Raw genomic sequence first — 20,237 nt, 5'->3', positions numbered from 1 at the left:
ACCCAGATCACTTTATTACCTGATGCCCTTTTAGTCTCAGCTTTTCTTTTGTTGATGACCTTCAGCTTCCTGTTCTAGTAAATTAATTGGCATTGTCTTTCTTCATGGGGAATTTTGGTATAAGGATTTCCCTAAATGTCTCATTCATGGCAAGCTTCTACTTGAACATCCTTCCTCGTGAAAGATCCATGATAAAGCTATTTCTAAAGAAGTAAAAGTCCAGTTTTATTTTCATTTGAATCTTAATTTTCTGGCATGCAGGCATTTTGTGTCAGTAGTGCTATGGAAAAGTTGACTATAGAACTGACAAATAAAGATCATCTGTTTCCTCTGTCTTAATGATGGAATCCTATTGCTACAGAGCAATTTCCATTACACTGTCTCTTTAAATGGAGCCTGTGCTGTTAGATAGGTGGGGCTTGTGACCAGAGGTGCTCTCAATCCAATCTGGCTCAACCCCAGTGACTGACCTTTCAGGAGAAAACAGGAGTTTTTCCACCTGGATTACTCGCTTAACCAAAGCAGCCTTATGGACTGCGGAGATAGGGAATTCTTCTAAAGTCCTGTCCTCCCAGGTAGCTCAGCACTGCAGTTTCTATAAGCCGCCGCCTTCTGGAGTGGAGCCTAAAGCTTCTTGCCTGATAAGGTTTCTGGAAACACTGGCAATTCTTGACCTCAAGTGGACTTCTTGCTTCTTCTTGGGCAGCCTCAAAACACCTGCTAGAGTCACACGAATAATAGGGACAGACGTGGCCCATAGCCACCGGTGGTTGGCTTGCTGATGACAAGACTCGCTGTATCTTAGCCTAGAACTGTGTTGGATTTAGTGAGCTGATGATAGGACTTTTCTGATTTAGTAAACGTGTCCTAGGGTCTGGTTGTATTGGGCTTATTCTCTGCCCTACCTTATTTGAGGAGAGTTGCTCAGAGACTAGAGCTGTGACTTAGAAACAGTGGTAGGAGCTCGTCCTTTGTCTTTTGGTGGAGATACCTGTCAGGGACACCTTTTGTGTTGCATTTAGATAACTCGAGATAAAGCAGCCATGCAAAGGCACAGCTTTCAGAGTACTTACTGCATGATGACTGAGGAGTAGTTGGTCGGCTTTGCCTTGGTGACCCGGAGCGTCTCCCTTCTTGGATTAGATGGATGGAGGTAGATCCCTTCCTGGACACGTGAGGATTATCCACTTGAAATGATCCAAGCGAAGGCTGTAAAGGTAAAAAGAATGTTGAGCCCTTTGTATCTCTTTCCACGGATGTTCTCTGTCGTGCCCCCTGGATTTGGATACACTGTCCAGGCGCCCTGGAGGAAGGAGGAAGGTGTTGGCATCAGAGCCAGGCGAGTAGCCACATACAGTTTAAGTGGGGTCTTCAGTGAATATTTCCTGTGCAGCTGGTGGTAGTTTTCAGGGAGAGCTTGCAGGTGCTTTACAGAGTGGGCTTTATTCCAAGGCCCAGGGATCCTTTTTTCCCTTGCTCTTTTTTTGTTTTTTTAAGGCGGTGCCAGGGATGGAACCCAGGGCCTCCTACGTGGAAAGGAGGTGCTCAGCCACTAAGCTCTGTCCGATGATCGTCTGTCCCCAGCTCTTCATTTCCAAGCAGTAGTGTTGATGCTGGGTGTGGGGCTCTTCCAGACTGAGTTTGCTCTAGGAATCACAATAGGGTCCTTGCCCTGCCCGCCTGGCCTCGGACCAGGGGACCTTGGTGGGGCTGTTGGGAGTCTTTTTTTTTTTTTTTTTTATACCTTTTACTGGGTATGGTACAGGGCACTTGACATTGGGCCCCTCAATCCTTTACAACAACCCTTTGGAGTATAAGAGTTCTCGTTTCACAGGTAAGGAGGCTGAACTGAGTGAAACACGTTGCCCAGGGCCACAAAGCGAGGAAGGAGTCGATAAAGAACGAGGAGCTGTCCTACAGCCCCGCGTTCCTAGCCCCTTTCCTGCAGTGAAGGAGTGCAATTCTACCATGCGCTGCCTCTGGCCCTTGAGGTTGAAATGCCCCCCAAATCTGTTATTCTTGAACCTTAGCGGTGGTGATTCTGGAGGGTTTCCTCCTGAGCCTCCCGTGGGGCTTTGGTCTGACCATTTGCAAAGGGCCCTGGGTGCCCCCAGCCCCTCCTTCAAGCAGAGCTGAGCACGCAGAAAGGGCTTTCTCCCCAGCGCCTGGACCTGGGAGGACCCTGGAGGCAGAGTGACGGGCCTCTGGGTCTCACGGAACTTCCACTTGGATTTCTGAAATGCCAACTTCTTGGTTATTTGCCCACTTTGAACACTGCTGTGGTGTCCCCATGGACTTCAGGATAAAAGCCAAACTCCCAACTGAGGCACCTGTAGCTAATCTGGTCTCTCTCAACCCTTCCTCCCCAAACTACTCTACTCCATGGATAGTAGTACTCAAGAGGGTTCCTTCCATTTTCAAGCTCTCCTTGTCCGAGATTTTGTACACGCTGCCTTCTCTGGCCACTCGCCCTGCACCTGTCCCTCCGCGTGGGGGGTGGGGATGGGCGGCCTGTCCCGCGGGTCTCTGTGCTCCGCTGTGTTCCCCTCTATTAGCACTTACCAAGTTATTGTCATCCTGTCTGCTTTCTCGTGTGCCTGGTATGTATCATCATCGGGCGGTAGAGTCATCTCTTTGTCCCTAGTGCCTAACACGGCTGCCTGACACACAGTAGGCCCTCCCTAGACATTTCCGTATGTTCACAAGTCATCCTGAGCATCTGGAGGCACAGTCCTAGGTGCAAATGTTTCCTTAGCCGGCCACTTGTCTAGGTGCCCTTTAGCTAGTCCATTACCAAATTCTTTTCACTCTTCTTTCCAGCACCTTCTGCATCTGTTTCTCGCAGCCGCACGGCCAGGACCCAGGTCTGCACTGACCTTCACCTGGACGGTGCTGCTCGAGGGCTCTCCTGGCTCCAGCCTGGGCCATTTTGCCGGATTAGGCTCCCTTTGGTTATCGTCTCCCCTCCTGTCACCCGTGTTCTCGGTACATCGGCTCTGCAGCTTCAAGCATGCAGCAGGCCAACCGCTTATTGAGCATCGACAGCATGCGGCAGGATGGTCTGGGGTGACGAGACCCGCCCTCTTCAGCCCGTGGCCGCCCCCCATCCCCAGCCCAGGCCTGGCTGCAGCCCGGGTCTTGGGCCAGCCACCTGCCCTTGCTCCCAGCTCCGTGCCCTTGCTTTGGTTGGCCCCTACGTAACGTGCCTTTTCCGTCCCTCTACACGGTTGGCAGCCCCCTGAGCCCAGGTTGCCCCTGTGACTGCCGGTCCTGGCTGCCCCGGGGTGCCTGATCCTTCATAGACCCCTAGGGATTTGGGTGAGTTCCGAGAGCACCTTGAAGGCCCTGCCTTCAGCCCACCCAGGTGCTGCAGGGTCTCGGGCGGACCTGGCCGTGATTCCTGTCCGCCTCCTGCGGTGGAGCTGGGCCCGGCGTGGAGGGGCACGTGATGCCTGCTCTGGGGAGGGAGCCTTTCCCACAGACTCAGAGCTCATTCCCCGGGGGCTCCTCGAGGCCAGCGTGAGAGCTGGTGGCGGGAGGCCTGGCCTTCGGTGTCATACTGGTTGTAATACCAGGATTACAACTCATGACGCCGCAGTCAGGTTTGGGTTATAATAGCATAGTGCAGCCGGGCTCTGGGTGGGCAGGGGCCGGCAGCAGCCGCCTCTGCCTGCATTCCTTCCCAGGCCTGGGATTTTGTGAATGGAGGAGAGAAGGTGAAGCATTGCAGAGGAGAAGAGGTGCTGTGCCAGGGCCGCCGAGAATGACCAGGCTAAGACAGCCGGGGAGGCTCCACCTTGGCCACCAACAGGCATTTGGGTCTTTGGGTGGAGTTCCCCAATTGAACCTGTGCTTGGAATAGTTTTATTCGTTTTTTTGCATTTGATTTTTGACATGACCTGAAAAATATGTTTATGGTTATCGCACCAAAATTAAAGTGATTGTTTATTTTTTTAAAGAAATCCAATCCTTTTTTTTTGAGATTTATTTTTCATTTGTTTCTTTCCCCTTCCCCACTCCCCTAGTTGTCCGTCCGCTCTCTGCGTCCCTTTGGTGTGTGTTCTTCTGTGTCCGCTTCTATTCTTGTCAGCGGGACCCGGAATCTGTTTCTTTTTGTTGCGTCATCTTGCTGTGTCAGCTCTCCATGTGTGCAGCGCCATTCCTGGGCAGGCTGCTCATTTTTCACGCAGGGTGGCTCTCCTTACGGGGCGCACTCCTTGCGTGTGGTGCTCCCCTATGCGGGGGACACCCCTGCGTGGCACGGCCCTCCTTGCGCACATTAGCACTGCGCGTGGGCCAGCTCCACACGGGTCAAGGAGGCCCGGAGTTTGAACCTTGGCCCTCTCATGTGGTAGGCGGATGCTGTCTCCGTTTAGCCAAATTCAATTCCCAAGGGGATTGTTTAAAACAGAGGTATTCTATCTACTTAATTAACTTTTTCCTTCTAGCCTCCCAGTATTTTCAACCACTGCTCTAAAATTCTGGTTTCAACGAAGTAATAGGCACATAGAAAGAGCACAATGTAGGGAACCATCACTGGTGGCTCATAAAAGCTGAAGTGAGTTGTCTATGTCCCCTTGACCCATCTTGGTGGTGCTGATGGTGACAGGGATCATGAGAGCATTGGGTGGGGTTGGGAGAGCTGGGGTGTGGCTGGAAGTTATTTTTTTAACAAATCAATTTTATTGATACATATTAATAAAGCATAAATCCATCCAAAGTGTACAATCAATGGTATTTGGTATAATCACATAGTTGTGCATCTATCACTTCAATCATTATTAAAGCATTTTTGTTATTCTAATAATAAAAAAAACAAAAAAGCTCATCACCTCTCAATCTCTCAATCCTTTCCCTGCCTTACATAGCTACTATTCTGTTTTCATCTCTCTAGTTTATTTGTATTTATATTTTGTAAACAGTCATATATATGCTATTATCCATATTCATATGAGGTTTCACTATGTTATACAGTCCCATGTTACATTTTTAGCTTTCTTTCTAGTGATATAAATGACCTTAGACTTTACCTTTCAACCAGTCATACCTATATAATAGCACTGCTAGGTACAAACACTATTCATTTCCAAAGATTTACAAATAACCTTTTAACCAATTCTGCACAAATTAGTCCTCAGCTTTCCATTCTCTAACCTCATTCTATTTTCTGGTGACCTATATTCTAATTATGTCCATGAGTTTACACAATGTATTTAGATCATAATAGCTCAGTCATAACAGTATTTGCTCTTTTGTTTGACTCAGCATAATGTCCTCCAGTTTCATCCATGTTGTCATATGCTTCATGACTTCTTTTCTCACAGCTGTACAGTATTCCATCATGTATATGTAGCACAGTTTCTTTATCCATTTATCAGTTGATGGGCACCTGGGTTGTTTCCATCTTTTGGCAATTGTGAATAACGCCGCTGTGAACATCAGTGTACAGTTATCTGTTCGTGTCACTGCTCTCAGTTCTGGGTATATGCCTATTGTGGTATTGCAGAGTCAGGTGGCAAATCTACATTCAACTACTTTAGGACCTGCCGAACAGTCCTCCACAGTGGCTGTAGCATTCTACATTCACACCAGTAGTGAATAAGCGTTCCTATCTCTACATCCTCTCCAACACTTATAATTTTCTGACTTTTTATTAGTGGCCAGTCTAATAGGTGTGAAATGATATCTCACTGTAGTGTTGGTTTGAATTTCCCTAGTTGCTAGCGATGTTGAACACTTTTTCGTGTGTGTGTGTTTTGTTTTTCATTTTGCCATTTGTATTTTCCTTTACAGAAGAACATTCTTGTACTATTAACCACAATTTTCATCCACCACCAAAATCAGTTATACAGTTCCTACATTATTCACTACCTTCCTTTCCATTGAACTATTACATCCACAAACGACCCCATTTAGCCACAATCAAATTTATAAATCAGCAGTATTGTTTATACTCACTATATTTCCATTAACTTCTCATTTCCATACATTTACAATAAACCTTGTTAAAGAGTCTATGTACATTAAGCATCAGCTCCCATTCTCAACCCACATTCAATTTGCTTGTAACCTTACTCTAGAGTTTACCTCTTTGAGTTTACTCATTTTAATTCATATTGGTGAGACCACGCAATATTTGTCCTTTTGTGTCTGACTTGCTTCCCTCAACATATTGTCCTCAAGGTTCATCCATGTTATCATATGCATCCTGATTTCATTTCTTCTTAGAGCTGAATAATATTCCATTAGTATGTACATACCACATTTTGTTTATCCACTCATCGGTTGATAGACACTTGGGTTTCCATATTTTAGCAATTGTGAATAATGCCACAATGAACACTGGTGTGCAAATGTCAATTCACATCCTTGCTTTCAGTTTAGAATATATTCCTCTCTTGCTGGGTCATATGGCAGTTCTATATTTAGTTTCTTGAGGAACCACCAGACTGTTTTCCATAAAGGCTGCAACATTCCACGTTCCCACCAATAATGAGGAAGTGTTCCTATTTCCCTACATCCTTTCCAGCACTTAGATTTTTCTGTTTTGTAGTAATGGCCATTCTATAAGGTGTGAAATGATAGCTCCATGTAGTTTTAATTTGCATTTCCCTAATAGCTAGTGATGTTGAACATTTTTTCATGTGCTTTTTGGCCATTTTAATTTCCTCTTTGGAAAAATGTCTTTTTAAGTCTTTTGACCATTTTTAACTGGGCTACTTGTCTTTTTATCCTTGGGTGTATGATCTCTATATAACATGAATATCAAACCCTTATGGGATCTGTGCTTTCCAAATATTTTCTACCATTGAGTGGGCTGCCTTTTACTTTCTTGACAAAGTCCTTTGAAGCAAAAAAGTATTCAAGGAGATCCCACTTAGCAATTTTTTGGTTTCATTGCTCATGTTTTGGGTGTAAGGTTTAAGAAACCATGGCCTACCCCAAGATCTTGAAGATGTTTCCCTACATTTTCTTCTAGTTTTATGGTTGTGGCTTTTACATTTAGGTCTTTGGTCCATTTTGAGTTAACTTTTGTATATGGCGTGAGATAGGAGACCTCTTTCTTTGGGATATGGCTGTCCAGTTCTCCCAGCACTATTTGTTGGATGGACTTCTGACTCAGCTGGGTGGGGTTTGACAGCCTAGTCTAAAGTCTCTACCATAGATGTTAGAGGGTCTATTTCTGAGTTCTTGATTTGATTCCTTTGGTCAATCTGTCTGTGCCAGTTCCATGCTGTTTTTACCACTGTAGGTAAGTAATATGCTTTAAAAGTCGGAAGGTGAGATTCCCCCAACTTTGTTGTTCTTTAAAAAGACATATTTGGCTGTTCGGGGCCCCTTACCCTTCCAAATAAATTTGATAATTAGCTTTTTCATTTCTGCAAAAAAAAAGGCTGTTGGGGTTTTTATTGGGATTGTGTTGAATCTGTACGTCAGTTTGAGTAGAGTCGATGTCTTAATCCTCTTTAGACTTCCAGTCTACGCACACAGAATGTCTCGGAAGCCTTGTTTCTGACACAGGCTGAGTGGCTGTGGCTTGGGGCCATGGTCCGAGGGTCACCGAGGGACCGGACTTCTCTCCGCTGTGGTTTTTCAGCTTGTAAGGAATGTTGGGAGGACTTGGTGGAAGGAATAATGACTTCAATGGTTCCTCTGAAAGGCCAGTTCACAACGCTGCGACAGGGCAGGGAGACAGTAGAAAGGCTTGGGGACACAGATCACGGGTCCTTTTCTGGCGGAAGGAGGCATCCCTGTGCACAGTATCCAAGGGAGACTGCCTTGGCACCTCCTGGCCCCCTTGCCCGTCATCCCCTACGTTTTTCTTCTCCAGGGGTGTCTGCACCCCCACCCTTAGAGAAGAGCTCCTGGTAGCTGGGGGCGGGCTCTGCAGCCTTTTCAGCACCCCGTGCCTTCAGTTTCCCCGAGGAGAGCTCTCCCCCTGCCCGCTGCCTGAGCTCTGCTCATCCGTCTGCCTCGCTTCCTAGCACACTGTCCTGAATGTGCCAAGGGCCTTGTCTACCCTCAGCCTGGATGTACGTGAACCATTGTTGCTCACAGCTCTGGGCCCAGCATCGATGATACAGAAGTAAGACCCTGTGACTGCTCGAAGAAGAGCTAATGCTCATAGACCATAGCTTGCATTTTAGTAGTGATCGCTGAAACCCCCAAGTCCTCAACCACCAGAGGGATAGCTGAAGTAGTGTATTGGGGGCAGGGGGGAGAGCACAGTGGGCTAGAAATCAGACTCAACACCTCTTGAACCACTCAACTGGCCTCTCTTCCCCAAAAGCAAGGATGTCATACTTGGCACCCAGACAGTCCGTCATGCTCATACCTGAAATGGACAAAGGATTATTGAGATGGTACTTGGTGACTTATCCCCCAGAAGAGAAGTTCTTTGTCCCTATTGAACGGTGGTCCTGGGGAAAGGGGGAGTCAGGCTGTACAGGACATCTGTCTTTCTAAGTGGACCTTGTTTATGGACATTTTTAACAGCGTGCTTGGCTGGGTTATTATTTTTAATCCTGAAAATCGGGGAAATAAATGAATATGTCCATGGGCATGAAATAGCTAAGCCTTGAGGCCTCCATGGGAACGGGGCTTGGGAGTAAGTAAAAGAATTTGTGAGTTGTAATAATGTGGTGCTGAGGGTTACAGCAAAGATTAGCAGTTTCAACTTCTGGTACACTTTGGAAGCCTTTGGATATTACATAATCTCCAGGGGAATAGGGAATTGGCCTTAATTGTCACCTAGATCAGTGATTCTGAGATGCTGGCTGAGAACCAGGGCCTGTCTGTGACAAAGATTGCACCAGTCTGCAGCAAAATGGAAAAAAGACAGTGAAATTAAGGCCACGAACAGTCCTTTTTATATCTTTCCTTTATCTTGGTGTTAAAATGTCGTCTTATGAAAATAATGGTGGTGTTGGCAGTAGTTGCAATTCTTAAAAATATGTTTTGCTTTGCAAAATTAGTTATTTTTGTGTTCCCATCCTTTTTTTTTTTTTTGATAAAGTCCAAAGTCTGAGAACTACTGACCATTGAAATATTTTGAGTCCTAGGATTTTTTTTCCCTTCATATGTGTTTGAGTTAGTATAATCATTTTTGAAAAAGTACATGTGAAAACACTTCCAAAGGTGAATCCATACAAAGAAGCAAAATGATTCTTAATTTTATTAATAAATGTATCTTCAATTTTATCTGCCTGAGACCAGGCCAGTCCTTTTCAAATTTGACCTTGCATCAGAATGCCCTGGAGGGCTTGTTAAATGCAGATTGCTGGACCCCACCCCCGAGCTTCTGATTGCTTAGGTCTGGGCTGGGACCTGAAAATATGCAAATGTGCATTTCTAACGAATTCCAAGAGATGCTGATTCTACTGGTTGAGACTACACTTTGCAAACCACTGGATTAAGCCACTGATTCTCAACCTTAGGTTGCATGTTGGGGGGACTCAGGGAGTTAAAAAAACGCTGATTCCTTGGTCTTTTTTTTAAAGATTCCTTGGTTTTATCCCCAGATTTAATTGGTCTAAGATAGGGCTTGGGCACCAGAATTCAAAAAAGGGTCCCAGGTGATTATAATACATGGAGCAAAAAGTTTGAGACTCACTGGACTACATTTAGTGCTGAAAAGCCTAATGACTTGACCACAGAAGCTTGTCTCCTGCTACATGGCCACCACACGGGCGGTGGATGGAGGCGGAGGCTCTGATCCACACAGTCACTCAAGCACCCAGGCTGGTGGAGTGCAGGTGCCATCTGTTCCAGCAGCAGGAAAGCACTAGCTCACTGTTTTTCCAATGATTCAGTACAGAATGGACGCAGAAGTGTGTGCCACAGGTGATTGGTCAGAAGTAGTCACGTGCCTCCCTAAGCGCAGGGAGCTGGGAGGAAGGAGACATGCACGGCATTTAGGAGCACGACCCTTTCTCTGCCCTGATGGCACTTTCCTGGTGCAGTGACGTCTCCTCTGGGCCTGATCAGGTTCTCTTCCAGATGGTGGCTTCTCAGTTGTTAGTTTTAAAGTAACTTTTCTTCTCTTGTAATAATATCGCAACTTGTAAAAATACCAAAAAGTTTAAGGAGAAGAGGTTCCCCCACATCCCTCAATTTCTGGAGTGTGTCCTTCCAAAAAAAAAATTTTCTATACATATTCTTTAACATGGTTAATCTTTTAAAAATTATTTTATAGCCTGCTTTTAAAAAAAACACATTTTCCCATTTTGTTAAGATTAAATTCATTAAAGTGTTATTAAAATATATTTTCAATACTATTGCATGGCTATACCACAATTTTGTTAGTCATCCCCTTAAAGTTGAACACATTTTGGTCAGTTGTTCATTATTGCAAAGAATACTGGCATGGATATCTTTATGAATAACTTTTCTCCAGATTTCTGATCATTTTCTTGGATTGCCTTCTAGATAAATCAACATCTTTGTTCCTCATTATTGTATAGACACTGTCTACAGGTAGCAGCACAATTTAATAAGTACCAAGTATTGTGTTAGGAACTAGTAGGTGGCAAAATTCTTGAACTTGTTTCCTGCCTTCAGGTGACTCTCAGTGAGGATAAGACAAGAAGCAGCGCTCTCGGAGAGTCCAAGGTCAAGGGTCTTCCTGAGGACTTGCTTGGGCGAGCTGTTCTCTCTGGGCCTCGGTTTGCCCATCTTTTTTTTTTTTTTTAAGATTTATTTATTTATTTCTCTTCCCTCCCCACCCCCACCCCACCCTGGTTGTCTGTTCTCTGTGTCTATTTGCTGCGTTGTCTTCTTTGTCTGCTTGTGTTGTTGTCAGCGGCATGGGAATCTGTGTTTCTTTTTGTTGTGTCATCTTGTTGTGTCAGCTCTCCGTGTGTATGGCTCCATTCCTGGGCAGCCTGCACTTTCTTTGGCGCTGGGCGGCTCTCCTTACAGGGTGCACTCCTTGCGCGTGGGGCTCCCCTACGCAGGGGACAGCCCTGCGTGGTAGGGCACTCCTTGCGCACATAAGCACTGCGCATGGGCCAGCTCTACACGGGTCAAGGAGGCCCGGGGTTTGAACTGCGGACCTCCCATGTGGTAGACGGATGCCCTAACCACTGGGCCAAAGTCCACTTCATGGAAATGAATATTTTTAATACTAAGGACACAACTGTCACCAGCCATGTGTGAGAGACCTCTGAGGGCATGACAGAACATTACTTCATTTAAACCTAAAACTCCTGGAGGTAAGTGTTTTTATCCCCATTTTACAGATAAGGAACTGGAAGCTCAAAGGTGAGAGAGGAGCTAGTAAGTAGTGTCTCAGGGATTTGAAGCCAAGGTCATATAACTTCAGAGCCTCAACTGCTCTATGGACTTTCCCCCAGGGGAAGTGAGGTCACAGCCAAAATGCAACAAAATGAGTCATTTTATCTTTGGAGTCTAAACGCTGAAGCCAAGGTCTCATAAGGGCTTTGTGTGGGATTTCTTTTGGGGGTGACAAGAGCTTTAGCCTTAGGTGCTGTCACTGCTTGCCCCAACCTAACCCTGTAACTGCAATGCACTTTCTTTTCTGCCATGAACTTACATTTTTTGCATGTCATCCCTGTGCAAGGGCTATGCTAATTTCTGTATTGTTCCAATTTTAGTAAATGTGCTGCCAAAATGAGCACCTTTTTTTTTTTACCCTGCATTTCCCCTTCTTCATAGAAAGCGTGAGCCAAATAAGGCCTTGACTGAGGAAAGGGTTGGTGAAACTGGTCGCTTGAGCTTCAAGTGCATTCTGCCTTGGGGGAATGTGCTAGAATGTTGCTTGGGATCCTCAGGCAACCCCCACACCCCTGTTCCCCAAAGCGTGGCTAGGCTGTAGTGCCAGGAGCCCTTCCCTCTGCTGGCAGTGAACGAGGACGGGAATGGAAACGGCCAGGTTGCTGGGAGGGCAGTGCCTCTGACTGGGCCATAGGTTCGGAAAGAGGAGGAAGTTGTCTTTGACATCATTTTCCCTGTAGTTCTGCACCCTTTACCGCAGGTTCCCTATTTCCCTAGTAATAACCAACACATAGAGCCCATTTACCACCTTCCAGGCCCAATTCGAAGCACTTATACGTACTAACTCATTTAACCCTCATGGTAACCCTATGATCCTCACCCCCATTTCAGAGATGGGGGAACTGAGGCCCAGAGAGGTCAAGTACCTTTCCCAAGGGCATGGGGGGTCGTGATGAAAATGGAATGAGCCTGGGTAGTGTGGTCCCAAAGGAAGCTGCTACCCCATTCTCCCCATGGAGGCCCCATCCGGCCCCGTCCTGCCCCTCTCAGCCCCTGTGCTCCCCAGTCACGACATCCTCCAATTCCGTCAAGAGTAGCAGGTGGCAGACGCACCACCAGCAGGTGGCAGACGCACCACCAGCATGTGGGCGGCTAATAGAGTTCATCTTCACGGAAGAACTTGATTTGAAAAGAGGTTGCAAGAAGTGGACATGGCTCAATGGATAGAGCGTCCGCCTACCACGTGGGAGTTCCAGGGTTCAACCCCAGGGCCTCATTGACCCGTGTGATGAGCTGGCCCATGCGCAGTGCTGATGCGCGCAAGGAGTGCCCTGCCACGCAGGGGTGTCCCCCGCGTAGGGGAGCCCCACGCACAAGGAGTGCGCCTCACATTGAGCTGCCCCGTGCGAAAATAGCCCAGCCTGCCCAGGAGTGGCGCTGCACGCAGAGAGCAGACGCAACAAAAAGAGACACAGATTCCCGGTGCTATTCAGAATGCAAACGGATGCAGAACACACAACAAATGGACACAGAGAGCAGACAATGGGGGGGGGGGGTGGATAAATAAAAAAAATAAATCTTTAAAAAAAAAGAGGTTGCTGGGCTTGAGTAGATGGTAGAATTCCTGATGAGACTGTGAAGGGAGAGAGAGCTAAGAGTCGGCAATCCCACCTGGGAGTCTGTCTCCTTGGGCCACCACTGCTAAAACTGACCTTGTTTTTGATAATGTCTCACTCCCGTCGCCCAGGTTTTTCACAGGTGTTTCCATGTCTGCAAGGATTCAGGGCAAGTAAAAAAAGTGAAAGGGAGGTTTAGCATGGGGAGGGCTGATCAGCTAAAGATTTGCCTGGGTTCCCTCCAGCCCATAGGGCATAGCTGCTTTCTATTGAGTGCTTTCCATGTGCTATCTGTTTTATTTATTTACTTTAAAAGACTTATTTATTTATTTATTTCCCCCCCTTCCCCTCCTCCCACTCTGCTGGGGTTTTTTTTTTTTTTGCTCTCTGTGTGGTTTTCTCATTTTTTCTCCTCTAGGAGTCACTGGGATTTGATCCTGGAGACCTCTGATGGGGAGAGAGGTTCCCTGTCAATTGCACCACCTCAGTTCCTGGTTTCTGTTGTACTTCACCTTGACTCTCCCCTTGTCTCTTTTTTTTAAAGATTTATTTTTTATTTATTTCTCTCCCCTTCCCTCCCCCCGATGTCTGCTCTCTTTGTCCATTCACTGTGTGTTCTTCTGTGTCTGCTTGTATTCTTGTCAGTGGCACCAGGAACCTGTGTCTCTTTTTGTTGCATCATCTTGCTGTGTCAGCTCTCCATGTGGGCAGCCCCACCCCTGGGCAGGCTAAGCTTTTTTTTCACGCAGGGCGGCTCTCCTTGAAGGGTGCACTCCTTGTGCGTGGGGCTCCCCCACAAGGGGGACACCCCTGCACGACACAGCACTCCTTGTGTGTGTCAGCACTGCGCGTGGGCCAGCTCATCACATGGGTCAGGAGGCCCAGGGCTTGAACCCTGGACCTCCTGTGTGGTAGGCAGATGCTCTATCCGGTGAGCCACATCCACTTCCCTTGTCTCTCTTTTTGATGCATCATCATCTTGCTGTGTGATTGTGTAGGGCACTGGCTCAGCGCGCAGGCACTGGCTTGCCACACAGGCACGCTTTCTCTTCTTCTTTACCAGGAGGCCCCAAGAGCTCGAACCTGGGTTCTCCCATATGGTAGGCAGAAGCCCTATCACTTGAACCACATCCGCTTCCCTGCTATACATTTTATTTATTTTTCCACTTAATGCCACACCTCTGTGAAACAGGCACGTTATTATCCCCAGTTTACAGATGAGGAGTTGTCGTCTCAGCAAATGTAGGCACCTGAGCAAGGTCACAGAGCTGAGAAAGAGCAGAGTCAGAATTTGAACCCGGGATTGCCTCGCCTCAAAGGCTCAAATTCTTAAGCACTTTCACTGGCCTTTTTTCTGGCTCAGGGCCGACTGGGGTAATCACCTTCTGAGGACCGTTCTGACCCCGCTCGCGTCTGCCTGTCCCTGTTCGCCCCTGCCAGCACTGCCTCATCTCCACCTCGAGGCCTCGGCAGCCTGGCCCGGGGGGACACAGAGGCACGCCCGGCCCAGGCCCCCGGCAAGGGACTGCCTGGCAGTGCCCGCAGCCCTGCTGCCCCGAGCAAGCGGCGTTCTCTCAGGGTGGCCTTATGGAAGAGGAAGGAAGGGTCCGGCCGCCGCGCTTCAGCTGACCTTAAAACCCCCGTGGTCCACTCCTTGTCATCTGGTGGATTCCACGTATTACTCAGCTTCTCCATTGTGTAGCCGGAGGAAACGCTCGTGCTGTGTCACCTCTGGGAGCCAGTGGGCAGTTCGCTCAGCTGCTGAGTTGACTTTCGTGTACGCCGGGGTTTCAGAAGCAGATCTGGTGACTGGGTGAGCCGGGCCAGGAGGCACTGAATGAGGAAGGGCGTGTGTTCTGAGCCTTGGCCAGGGCAAAAAAAGTTCAGGAACTTTTTTCTCCCCGGCGCACTGCAGTGGGGTCCACTCACATAGACTTAATCCCGAACGGTTGGGGCAAGTGTGGACGGAGGCGCAGGGGAAAGAGGGGTTGGATGAGGTTAAGTTCAAGGCCTCCCCAGGAAGGAATCTTTGCTGGCCTCTGGGGAGAAGGGCACCTGAGGCTTTCTCCCTGCTGGGGAGGTGGGGGTGGGGGGACCCAGGAGGGGGATGAGTGGGGGGGGCAGGCAGGGGTGGTGACAATGAGAAATCCATTTGGCTGAGAATTGGTTTAGAGTGGATGGAGTTGGAAGGGACCTCATGGTCTGGTTTTAAAAAGGCGGGGGGAGTGCTCGAGGGCCGAGCAGAGGAGTCGGGTTTATCCTGGACTGGGGTGGGCGGGGGCTGGAAGCTTTGGAGAGGAGGGTGGCAGTGAAAGCAGGCTGCAGAGCAACCACTTGGAAGGTGCTGGATGGAGCAGACCGGAAGCAGGGAGCTAGCGAGGCAGCGGTTCTGTCTCTAACAGGTCCGACTCTGAGCCCCGGGTGCAGACGTGGCTGGAAGCAGGTGGGGAGCAGACCAACACCAGTCACCTAGAAGATTCCAGAGCTGGCCATGGAAGTAGGGGAGGAAGGCGAGGGCAGCACCTACGAGGTGCTGATGTGAAATCAGTAGAGGAAAAGAGACTTTGATTTTGAGGGCAAGGCAAGGCTTTTCTTTTGAAGTGAATTTTAATTTTTAAACATTTTTTTAGGTACTGGGGCTGGGGATTGAACCCGGGACCTCGTGAGCGGAAAGCCGGCGCGCCGCCACTGAGCCACGTCGGCTTCCCCGAATTGGTTTTTTCGTTTGTTTTGCTTGTTGTCTGTCTTGTGGTCTGTCTGTTTTCAGGAGGCACCAGGAGCCGAACCCGGGACCTCCCGTGTGGGAGGCAGGTGCTCAACTGCTCGAGCCCCAGCCACTCGAGCCCCACCTGCTCCCCTAGATGAACTTTCTCATTGAAGTACAGCACACAGGTATGCACAGTGCACAGGTAAGTATACAGCTCCATCGCCCCGCAGAAAATGAGCACACCTGTGGAGCCCGTGCCCAGGGCAGGAGGCACCCCAGGCTCCCACCCCTCCCTTCGCCGCCTGCCCCCTCGAGGAGACCACCGTTCTGGCTTCTACTTCTTTAGCTTCCGTTTGTCTGTCATCCAGCCTCTCGGGCAGTTCCCCCGCAGCGCTGCCTGCAGGTGTCCCACCTTTGCCCTCAGCGCTGACTGCCCTCCACTGGAAATAGCCCCGCTGTCTTTCTCAGGCCCACTGGTGATAAACAAGGCGGTGCTCGCAGTGCAGAGCTGCTCCCAGCAAGCCTGCTGCGAGCATCCTGCACGCGTCTTTGGTGGCATGAACGCGCCTCTTTTGGGTTCAGATCTAGTAGACTTGCTAGCGTGTATTCAGCTTAAGTAGGCACTGCCTACTTGGGTTTTTGGACAGGTTGAATTTGAAGTGGCAGCTGTGAAAGGAGTTGGGCGATGGGGTGAGGCCTGCAGCTCTTGATGCATTAGAGGTGAGCTCAATTTGGTGTCAGGAAAGAAAGTGGCAGCACCCTCTTTCCTGCTGCTGTGGTCCTGGTGTGTGTGTGGAGGGGGGCTGGCAGAGAGGGACCCCGCCCTCCCTAGCTAGGAGCTGCCAACAGTCACGTTAGGTTTCTGAGCCTCTCGGCCAGTGGTATCCCTTGCCCAAGTTTCCGTCCCCCTCCCTTTTTCTGGAATACGTGCAAAACACTTTTTAAATTTTTTTTTTTTCCGTTTTCGTTTTTCCTGAAAAGTTGGACTTGCCCTTGGGTTTAGGACATGCCCTCCGTGCTAAGCTGTTTCTCACACTTCCACCTCTCCCAGCAGCTCACATAACTGCTGTAATGGTCACATTTTGGAAAGCGCGCAGCGTGGGGAGGGGAGACGCACTGCCTGACCCCTGCTGACGTGGGCTGATGGTTAACGAGGTGCCCCAAGATGCTGGGGGGCGAGGCGCTGGGCAGCCCAGCTAAGCCTGGAAGAATCGAGGTACGGCCGGAGAGGGCTGCTTTCTCCAGGGAAGTTTTTGCCTGCAGACCAAAAAAGGAGTTTTCAGAATCCTTTGCATCTTAAAAAAAAAAAAAGAGTTGTGTTCTGTACAGCTAAATGCTTCTGTGGTCCAGATGTTCGCTGAGCCTCCCTACCCCGCAAGAGCTATGAAAACTTAGCTCGACCTCCACCCGTCCCACGGGTCGTGAAAGTCAAGCGCCTCCCCATGATTGCCTCCCCACGATTTCACCCTTTCTCGGGCTCGTGAGCTCTCCAGGCCACGTGAGGGGGCTCAGCCTGACAGGCCCGGGTTCAGATTCGGGCTCTGCCACTTAGGACCTGGTAGCCTTGAGCCAGTCGCCTCCCAGCCGGAGCCTCCGTTTCCTCCTTGGTAGAATGGTGACATTCCCAGGGCCACGGCGTGTGTGAGCCCGGCAATTGCCAGTTGAGATAAGGCCCAGAGCCTGGCGCCGGTTTGGAAATGGACCCTCCCAACACGTCCCCCTCCCTCCCAGACTCACCCCGAAGCAGCGGGACGCCTGTGCTCCTCCACCTCGCCGAGCTCCCGCTGGAACTGTGGAGCGACGAGCCCAGCAGCGCTCGGAGGTGAATTGTCCTGGTGAGACACTGCGCATTCAGAGCTGCCCGCGCCGCTGCCCCCTCGTTCATGGCAGCACTGACTGGAGTGCTGGCCTGGGTGGACGAGACTAGGAAGGGCCAGAGCTTTGCTTCCCTTGATCTCTGGAGGAATTCGTCCTAGGACGAGCAGCATAAGGGACACAGCCAGTGAGGCCTTATTAGAACAGCATGTGTGATGGTCAGGCTTTGTGTCAGCTCAGCCAGGTCATTGTGCCCAGTTGTTTGGTCCAGCAAGCACTGGGCTAACTGTAATACAAGGGCATTTATGGACTTTAGTCACCACTGACTTTACTGCAGTGGTAAATCATAGATAGCTGGTTACAATTCAATCAGGGAGATTGCCATCAGCAGTGAGTGATGCTTAACCCAATCAGATGAATGCCTTAAAAGGGGAAGTGAGTCCAGCATTGAGAGAGAATTTCCCAGCTCATCTTTGGACAGCCAGTGTCACCCAGAGCTCATCAAGAACCTTCATTGGACTTTCCCTGGAGCCTCTGGTGGCAGCCTGCCTGCAGAACCTGGACTTGTGCATCCTCTGGCTGCATGAGAGACTCTTACAGAACTGCATCCTATTGACAGCTGCCCTTGTTGATTCGGTTTCCCTGAAGAAGCCCGACTAACACAGCATGGAATAGCTATGACTATAGAGTAATGGTTCTGGAGGCAGGAGAGGCCTGGCCAGTGACTCGGGTCTTTTGGTCCCAGCCAGCAGAAGCCTGACCTGAACTGGTCTGTCCAGGAGGCGTTTGGCTCGTGGTCTCCAAAAGGGCTGAGGCACCAGGCAGAGGGGCCTTGGGAACTGTCCGGTCGTGGGCCTTGAGAGCTTCGAGTCCCAGCTCTCCATCTTCCTCCGCTGCTTCTCCGGGGTGTTGGGTTCATTCTCACAGAGCCCTGGCTTTTCCCACCTGGTGGGAAACACGACCACCACTTCGAGTCTACGCAGTGGGAACACACATATCCCTACATGAATAAATGAATGAAACTTTGGCTGTGCCGTGTCTCTATTTATGCCTCAGTCCCTCAGGGCTGCTGTGACAAAGTCACCCCTCTGTAGGAGTTGTCTCCCGGGTCTAGAGGCTAGTGGCAGGGAGTCCAGGCCTGGCAGCGCCCTGCCGCCCCGAGCCCGTAGGTGAGCAGCCGTCCTCACCTCTTCCCCGCCAGCAGCCCTGGGCACGCCCCGGCTGGCAGCCGCAGCCCTTCGGAAGGCTCTGTCTCGCCTTCACATGGCCTTCTCCCTTCCTGTCTGTGCCCACGTGTCCTCTTCTGACAAGGACACCAGGCCTGGGAAGCAGCTGTGGCGCAAGCAGTTGGCCTCCCATCTACCACATGGAGGGTCCAGGGTTCGATCCCCAGACCATCCTGGTGAAGTCGAGCTGGCTCACACGGCGAGCTGGCCCACACGGAGTGAGCCTCACGCGGGAGTGCCGCCTGGCCCAGGAGTGCTGGCTGATGCGGACAGGTGGCACAGCAAGATGACGCAACAAGAGGCACAGGGGAGAGACAATGAGAAGACGCAGCAGACCAGGGAGCTGAGGTGGTGCAAGAGAATGATCGCCCTCTTGAAGGTCCCAGAATCGGTTCCCGGAGCCGCCTAATGAGAAGACAAACAGACACAGAAGGACACACAGAGAATGGACACAGAGAGCAGACAAGGGGGGGCATGGGGAAGAAATAAATAAATTAATCTTTAAAAAAACAACAAGGACACCTGTCCTATTTGGATCGGGGCCCATGGGAATCCTGATTGGCCTTATCTTTTTTTTCTGTTTGGTTTTTTGTTTTGTTTTGTTTCAGAAGAACCAGAAATTGAACCCAGGTCCTTATATGTGGGAGGTAGACACTCAACTACTGAGCTACATCTGCTCCCCTCATAGTTTTTTTTATTTTTTATTTTTAAAATGTAATTAAAACATTTTTTTGGCCTCATCTTAACTAATTGACAGGGCGGCATCAGGGTTACCTGCGATCTTCAAATATCCTCTTTGCACACAAGGTCTCAGCCACATGACGGGAGTTAGGATTTGAACATATCTTTTTGGGGGACACAGTTCACCCCCAATAATATCTATGTATGGATGGCACTGCAGAGCAGTTCTTCAAAACAGAACCCAGCATGTCAGAAGGGCCGGGAGCTGTCAGTTTGCACATCCCCCTCTCGTGTAGAGCTTGGTCCCAGGGTGGCATGACTCAGGTGGAACTTGTTCCCAGGGTGCCCAGCTCAGGTACCTCTCAGGAAGGAGCCAGCGCCCAGGGAGGGCCGGCAGCCTCTCGATGTCCATCTGATGAAGCGGCTGGGGCCCTAACGGGACCACTGGTGCAGTCCAGAGAAGGGCGAGTTGGGGAGTTGGCAGTGAGAAACTCAGGAGTCCAGAAGTGACAAAAGCAAATGCTGTCCTCGTCACCCTCAGCCGGTGGGGACAGGCGGGATGGGTTGAGCCTGCCACCTCCAGCGGGAACACGTCCCTTATGGAAAAGGGCACGGAAGGGGCAGAGGCTTCAAAAGCCATTCCAGTATTTGCACTTTTATGACCATGAGATGCTAAATTAAGAGACTTTCAATAACATTTAGCACACCTCATATTCACAATTATAACTAGTATATAAGCAATTCCTTTTTTTTTTTTGAAGGAGGTACCGGGGATTGAACCTGGGACCTCATACATGGGGAGCAGGGGCTCAACCACTGAGCTACACCCACGCCAGCAATTCCCTTTTTTTTTTTTTAAAGATTTTTATTTCTTTCTTTGTCTACTCCACTTGCTGCTTCCTCACTGTCTACTCTCTCTGTCCAGTCACTGTGCGTTCTTCTGTGTCTGCTTGTCTC

General features: G+C 49.4%; 1 long non-coding RNA gene and 1 pseudogene across 1 annotated transcript; one reads left to right on the top strand and one right to left on the bottom strand.

Annotated features, from left to right (window-relative positions):
* Positions 1 to 11,544: 11,544 nt before the first annotated feature.
* LOC111764683 (U6 spliceosomal RNA) lies at positions 11,545 to 11,639 on the bottom strand (annotated as a pseudogene).
* Positions 11,640 to 12,787: 1,148 nt separating this feature from the next.
* LOC131278067 (uncharacterized) lies at positions 12,788 to 18,400 on the top strand. Its single transcript, XR_009185243.2, has 2 exons — positions 12,788 to 15,743; positions 17,290 to 18,400. It is a non-coding gene; the product is annotated as an uncharacterized lncRNA (long non-coding RNA).
* The last annotated feature ends 1,837 nt before the right edge of the window (positions 18,401 to 20,237 follow it).

This window comes from Dasypus novemcinctus, chromosome 3, assembly GCF_030445035.2.
Source record: "Dasypus novemcinctus isolate mDasNov1 chromosome 3, mDasNov1.1.hap2, whole genome shotgun sequence".
In the NCBI taxonomy this organism is placed as follows: domain Eukaryota; kingdom Metazoa; phylum Chordata; class Mammalia; order Cingulata; family Dasypodidae; genus Dasypus; species Dasypus novemcinctus.
The sequence above is the reverse complement of the archived record's forward strand: the minus strand, read 5'-3'. Positions and strand labels throughout refer to the sequence as shown.